This window comes from Melitaea cinxia, chromosome 14, assembly GCF_905220565.1.
Source record: "Melitaea cinxia chromosome 14, ilMelCinx1.1, whole genome shotgun sequence".
Lineage (NCBI taxonomy): Eukaryota > Metazoa > Arthropoda > Insecta > Lepidoptera > Nymphalidae > Melitaea > Melitaea cinxia.
In genome coordinates this window covers 10,767,605-10,773,604 of record NC_059407.1, presented here as the reverse complement: position 1 = coordinate 10,773,604, position 6,000 = coordinate 10,767,605, and positions in this window count along the sequence as shown.

The window sequence follows — 6,000 nt, the reverse complement described above, 5'->3', positions numbered from 1 at the left end:
GTAGTTTTAATTTTGAATAAAACAAAAGCCGAACAGTGTAACTGTTAGAATAATATTAATGATAAAGCTAGTTCAAATCCTACTCTTTTTTTTTAAATATATAGACAAGCGCTTGACTGCGATCACACCTGAAGTCAAGTGAAGATGCAGCCTAAGGTGGTGCGCGCTTGCCTAGAAGATGCCTATTCACTCTTGATTTAAAGATACCCAAGTCCACTCTCAGCGAATCCTCTTTTTCTACTAATGATAAGTCGAGCTCTTACAATTTAAAATTTCATTTCCATTAAATGTAGACATACCTATTTAATAATGAAAATAAATATGTAACGATGAAATATAATATGTAAAAAATAAGAATACAAATACTTTAACAAAAAAAGATGAATCTAAAGCACAACAAGATAGAAACTTTAGGCGTGTTTACACGGATTTAGACTCGCCAAGTCACCACTATTGTCTTAATTTGCCACTCTACTCTACACCACTCGCCACATTAGGTACTTCTGCTAATTTTATTTTGTATTCCTAATTTTCATCAATATAATTACAAATGCTATTTTTTTACCTTATATAAGTAATGTCATTTTTAAGCCCTAAAAAAACTGACTAAATCTCTCAAATTTGCAATGTTTCGATCACGTTCAACGCTGTAATATCCGACTGCTTACGTCTCTTTCTCCATGTAAAAGAAGGATTTTCCCATGTAGGAGTTTTCAACATCATCTTAAATTATACAGTGAAATACGAATTTTGTATTAATATAACTTCTCTATATCTTCATTAATTATCTTATTTTTAAGATAAAACTTTCTAAACGAGCATCACAACTGAATTCCAAAAGTGTGACCTCGCACCCTGCGATCGATAGAGCCTTGAACTATGACCGCTAGATTCTCCAGGAAAACTCATTTGAACCAAAGGCGTTCCAGTATCGAGAAATATATTTTATCTTCAAGTTTGCCGTTTACAATAATTCCTTATGAAGTAATAACAATAATAAACTTTTATAAATCAGTTTGATTTTTGTAAAAATCTACCCTCTTTCTAGGTTACAAATAAACTAAACTTTCTAGGGTACAAATAAATAATACATGATAATTAGTTATAAATAATTTTCAGATAAATATGTATGTATATAAAGAAAACATAACAAATATAATGGTTTCCATATATTAATGTTCTCCATATCTGAGTATTTATTCGTTAGTGATTAGTTAATTCATGATTTTTACCTTTTTTACATAGATTTTAATTATTACGATTTACGATAGTGGCTAAACGTTCATAATTTTACTTATCATCTAAAACCACAATTTTCACTCATCAATCACTTTTGACATAGACTGGAAAATTATTATATTTATAGTAACGTGTAATTTGTTAATATAAGCAATAAAACAAATATATCTGATAAAAAAAGATAATAGGTATCATTAATAAACAACGTGGCTATATTAGTTATAAAATATATACCTATATAAAGAGGTTTTACAAGTATGAAAATGATTCCGTGAAATACTTCTCTTGATAACTTTGATAAGAGAACGGTCAACCTGATCGCCTCCTCAGTACGGAATTACATTAGATAACAGAATATTAGAACAATACATAAAACAGTTATATTTAAAACATATTGCATAGAGTATAATAGAAATAAATAAAATACTATTATATAAGATCTAGTACAAATTTACTTGAACTATGTTAAAAACTAGGTTTTTCGTTTTAATCTATTGTGTTACTTTTTAGTCTGTTGATAAAATTTCGTTCATGAGAATAATAAAAAAAAATTTGCTTTTTATTTGACAGTCAGTTGGTCCGTAAAGTACGACTTTTTTTAATACCAACAAGAACATAACCATAATTTAAATGTGAAATGAACAGAAAAAATATGTCTTTCTTATATTAAAAATAAATGTTAATTGAACACAATTTTTACTTGCTTTGTTTTTATTTCTTATATGAAAAGTTTACAATGAATATATTCATTTTACTGCGCTTTTCCTATTACTTTTCCATCATGTACATGTACCATACCTACATGCTCGATAACCATGACGGAAAAATATATTTTTTTAATTAGATCGTAGATCTGTACTTACAGTAGCGCGTCAAACGAACAAACGCTACTAATATTTAGTACAAATTATATACGCACGAGCATCTCTCGCAGTTTGCTTTTGTCTTTAAAATAACCCTCAGTGGCGTAGCGTGGTTTTTGCCTGCCAGGGCCCAACGAAGCCGCCCCTTACCAATTCATTTGATTTTTTTACCAAATTAATTTAACATGCTCACTGCAAGCACAGTTTTCATTGTGTTCATTAAGTGACTTCAAAAAAGGAGACAGTTCTAAATTCTACTGTATTTTTTATTGTTTATATTGCAAACACGAATTTTTTTTTGGTCAACAGAAAAAATCGTAATGTAGCCCCCCTTTCGTTTGCCGCCCGGGGCCATGCCCCCGAGGACCCCTCACGCTACGCCACTGATTTCTGATTCTTCAGGATTATTATAAAAATTGATACAAATAAGAATACTTGATTCGACTTTTACTATTTATTCAATTATTCGTTACTGTTTATTAAAACTATAAGGTTAAGAAATCTGGAAAACTTCGATTGCAATGAACAGGACAACACGATTCTTATTAACCCTTAACCTTTGCTTAAGTCATTCTTTAAATTCAACTTTTTCTTCGTGACAAGTTGATTTTAATTATATTTCATTTTACTATCAAAAGTGAAACGACTTTCTTCTTTGATGATGAAATAATAACTATGTAAGGCAATAAATGAATAGGCAACATAAACGTAATTTCTAGTATAGGGTAAGATTAATGATTTAAATTTATGTAAAAATATATAAATGGAAAAACAATTGGTATCTTCAGAGATCTGTAAAAAAACTCGCACTCAAAAAGCCTTAGTACTTAGTCAAGCACTTACTTTGTCCTTTTGAGCTGATATTTTAATATAAAACTACACTGATTGTAAGATCTTATAAGTGAATATAATCCTTTGCGAATAATTGATACACAAGAAGTTTGATACAGTCTTAAGTTACGACTTCAAGATATAAGGACCAATAGCATCACGGCTCAAGAAATAATAAACATGGGGAAAATCAAAAAAATTGCACTAACTTAAATATACATTAACTTAAACAGAGGCAATCGTAGATGTTGCCGCGCGACCGTTTACTGTATACGGAAAATCGAGAAAAGAACGTACTCACCTGCGTGGGGAGAACAGTCTCCCGGCCCAGGGGTATCGACATTTTGCTAGCGGCGCCGCCGGCCGCGCCCCGGCGCCCGCCCGCGCCGCACCATCCACCGACCCGACACTACGGGCCGCACGCCGCCCGTGCCAGGTCCCACAGACGCCTCGCACCAACAAGAAAAACACTTTTCCAAAAAAAAGTGTACCCCACGAGCTCTCGATATCCCAGCACCGCACGGTTAACAGGAGAAAATTTGACACATCACATGAAAATTCCCACAGCAGTCGTGCGATAAGGAGACACCCGTAAAGAAAATAAAATCCAAGAAACTAGATTACGGATCTCTACAACGACAACGCAACGATGACACCGGACTGACGCCTGCCCCGATAAAAGCGAGCGTGCGACTGGCACTCCGCGCGATAGAGCAGTCGCGCGCAAGCTCACCCCGCGCCTTCATACGGCCCTCGTGCGCCGAGAGTCGACCCGCTACGTTGCGATCACCACCGTATGGGGTCGCGACTCAGCCTCCTTCATCTCGTGGTCCCTTTGGCCGATCACATGGACACGTGCCTCGGCCACGGGCGTAGTGTGGTTATCGAGCGAGAGTACACATGCGCACTTCGCCGCACTATTTGTGGCTCATTCATTTAAAGGTATCGCATCGCACCACACACACCTGAGCAAATATTATGAACTCAACAATAAAACGTTGTTTCGAAACGTTCAAACAATCATTCCGACGACGCCGACGTTTTGATTTAATTACAGCAGACAATTGGCAATAATTACTTGCTTTTGTTTATTTTTGTAAAATACGTATTCATCTCACTAAAATTTTTTGAACTTACATACTTTGAAAATACTTACAGAATAGACAAGCTTATTATTAAAAATAAAATATCAGATGAAATTTAATAGACGATGAAAAAAAAATGTTATTAAAATGTAGTTTATTTTAACTTTTTACCGCCTATTTTATTTTATTTTTTCTTAAAAGCATTTTTCTCCATTTATAATGTAAATATACTTGAGTAGATATTAAGACGGAAGCGGCATGTCTTCTTGTAATACTACTAAATTGTAAGTATTTGTCTTGGATTTATTATAGTATTATACCATAATCATTAAAGAGTTATAATTTTCGCTTTTATCGTCCACTCAGAAGCATTCCATGACAACTCTAGGATATAGGGTCATTGCGCCTGTTCGCGTCCACCGCCCAATTCGCGTCCATTTTACGGATCTCAGTTTCAAAAGTCTCGAAATTAAGTATACTAAGACACCAATAAGTCGAAAAGTAATTACCGGCAATACCTCAATGTATAAGAGGCACGCACGCATAGACAAAAGTTCTGTGCGACCAAGCAATCCCGGGTAAAAAAAATAGTTGTTCAACAAGAGAGCGCGAAGGCACGGAATAATGAGAAGAAAATAGTGGGCAGCGGTTCGTTTGAAGGTAAGTCTTTTATTATTTTATGTCTATTTTGAATACATAGCTGGTTCTAGGCGTTGGTTATGATAAAAGGAATTATAATAATTATGAATTTGCTTATTTTTTTTATAGTTAACAGTTAAAATAAGGTGGACGCGAACTACTACACCGAATTTATAAAACTTCCACTTTGCGTCCGCAATGGACGCAAACTATACCTAAAGGGATTAATAATAAAACTAAATCGCGTCCATTTCTTAAATTAATTCTATAAGTTTAATACATAAAACTAATAACTACAAGTTAATACCTATTCTACTTTGAATGAAATATGTAATTTCTTTCTTATTTTTTTTCTGTTTAAGATGAGTTCTTTGCAGATAAGAAGAAGAAAAAAAGAACATACACAGAGGAAGATTTAAGGGAAGTTTTGCATGACATTCAAGAGAAGAGGAAATCGGTAAGACAAGCACATATGCAAAAAATATGCTATTCCGATATTGGACAAAATCAGTGGGTGCAGACCAAGAGGGTACAAAACTTATCTACACAAATAAATAAAATTGGAGTGTCTGTTTGTAATATTAAAGTAACAGCTTTTTACTAAATGCATATTGATTTATACATGGTACATATACCAAAATAAGCAATCTCTTTACTGTATGATGCCCTAATAAGAAGTCAGCTTGAGTATAATGCGGCAGTATGGTCTCCACATGAAGTCAAATACAGTCTCATGCTGGAACATATTCAAAATAAATTCACCAGGTTTCTTTACCTTAGGCTTAATGGCGTGTATCCCTTGTATCCCTTGATGTATTAAACTTTGTTTGTATTGGGCATGGTTCGATACAACAAGTTGGAGACTAGGAGAGAGCTGGCTCTGGCAACTTATATTTTAAAATTATTCCGCGGTGTTGTCAATAATCCAGGGTCACTGCAGTGGATAGATTTGAGCGTACCCGATAGGTATCTACAACGAAAGCGGCGTCCGAGCTTATTTGCAGTACCCCACGGCAGAACCGAGCTAGTGCGCAACGGACCCCTTGCTCGTTCAGTCAGAACGCTGAACTTGGTGGCTGACACACTAGACCTTTTTTCTTGTTCGTGGAGTGAATTCGCAAAAGTTACTTTGTATATAATATGTTATGAGAATTGAATTTAATGTTTTTATATTTATTAATGTTACATTGTTTTGTTTTTAGTATTATGCTTAAGTCAGCTAATTCTTTTTTAATTATAGTTTAACTTTTTTTTTTCCTTTTGCTTTTTGTCTCCTTTACTATGTCTAATGAATTGGGTTATGCCTGTAATATTAGATGTGAGAAAATAAAATAAATAAATAA